Genomic DNA, 1899 nt, shown 5'->3' on the forward strand with positions numbered 1-1899 from the left:
ACTGGTGACAATCAAACAGCCTCAAGATATTATTGAATGCTCTTTGGGGAACTAATTTTTCTCACTGGAAAATGACAAACCTAGCCCTCTCTCCAACTGTATTGCTATCTCTGTAACCGTTTCTATGTCTTTAAATGTATGCTTTACTTCCAGGAGGCAGTCATTTTAATAGAATCTAAACTTTAAAATTAAATTTATTATATTTACATTAACTTTGAATGCTAAAAAAACCACTATGATTTAAATCATAACACTATTTACTACTCTGAGGTCTCTATCCAGCCTATGTTTTCTGATAAAATGGAAGAACACAACAGAACAGTGCTGAGTCAATTCAATCCTTATGGGAATCACAGACCGCCCTGAACTGCAGGCTCCATTGTTTGTGCTCTTCCTCATCATCTACGTGATCTCAGTGGTGGGCAACTTGGGCATGGTCATCCTCACTAAGGTGGACTCCAGGCTACAGACACCCATGTACTTCTTTCTCAGGCACCTGGCTCTTACTGATCTGGGTTATTCAACAGCTGTGGGCCCCAAAATGTTGGTAAATTTTGTTGTGGATCAGAATAAAATCTCTTATTATTTGTGTGCTACACAGATGGGTTTTTTCATCATGTTCATTATTAATGAACTTTTTATTCTGGCGACAATGTCTTATGATCGTTATGTGGCCATTTGTAACCCTCTACTCTACACAGTCATCATGTCACAAAGGGTGGTGTAAAGTGCTGGTGGCAATCCCCTATGTCTATAGCACATTCGTGTCTCTGTTGATCACCATAAAGCTTTTTAATTCATTTTTCTGTGGCTATAATGTTATCAGTCATTTCTACTGTGACAATTTCCCTTTGTTATCTTTGCTTTGCTCAAACACACATGAAATTGAACTTATGATAATGATTTTCTCAGCTTTTAATTTGACTTTCACCCTTGCGATAGTTCTTGTGTCTTATCTGCTCATCCTTGCAGCTATTCTCAGGATGAAATCTGCTGAAGGTAGGCAGAAGGCTTTTTTCTACCTGTGGATCCCACCTGACAGTGGTCACAGTGTTCTACGGCACTTTGACATTTATGTATGTGAAACCCAAGTCCAGTCATTCCTTTGACACTGATAAAGTGGCATCTGTATTTTACACGCTTGTTATTCCCATGTTGAATCCTTTGATTTATAGCTTAAGAACAAAGATGTAAAATATGCACTACAGAAGATGTGGAGAAAACTATGTAGTATCTTTTCCTAATGATCAGTGTCAATGTGATTTCTACAAATTAGGTTAAGGACTTCATATCTCACTTTTTGTGTTTTCAGAGGGGAAAATGAACACAACAGTTTAGATATTTAGAGAATAACTTCTACATGCCATTCACACTTCTATGTGATATAAATTTATTAGTGTAAGAAAAACAGGAAAATATTTGCCATCTTTGACAAGAGTCAAAATATAAGCAAAATATGAAATCAATTTTGGAGTACAGTGGGATGAATTAGGACACAATAGACCATAAGAGCAGTCAAGGAGAGTAAGCTATGTAGGAATGATGAAAAACAGTAAGTACAGAAGGAGAATGAAATGACTTTTAGGACAGTCAGTCTTTGGAATAAACTTTAAAGTATCTATTTGTGTTTGTGTACATGTGTGTGTTTTGTGTTAGCACATTCACTCCATTTTAGTCTTCATGTTCTTCCATGAGGTGTGTTAAAAGCAAACTCAATTTCTCTTTTAAGAAGTAAAAAGGAGGCAGTCTCATGATTTTGTCTATGCTGTATTTATAGCAAATGTTGTAATGTGAAATGTAACAATTGATATATATCATATGATATCTGGACCAACTTCCTCCAAACCCTCACTAAAGTCCCCCATTTTTTTGCTTACTTTTAGTATTTTTAACATTCAA

The 1899-nt window shown here is 36.0% G+C and overlaps 1 pseudogene; it reads left to right on the forward strand.

Annotated features, from left to right (window-relative positions):
* Positions 1-300: 300 nt before the first annotated feature.
* Positions 301-1244, forward strand: LOC113888862 (annotated as a pseudogene).
* Positions 1245-1899: the final 655 nt, after the last annotated feature.

This window comes from Bos indicus x Bos taurus, unplaced genomic scaffold (assembly GCF_003369695.1).
Source record: "Bos indicus x Bos taurus breed Angus x Brahman F1 hybrid unplaced genomic scaffold, Bos_hybrid_MaternalHap_v2.0 tig00002614_arrow_arrow_obj, whole genome shotgun sequence".
NCBI lineage: Eukaryota > Metazoa > Chordata > Mammalia > Artiodactyla > Bovidae > Bos > Bos indicus x Bos taurus.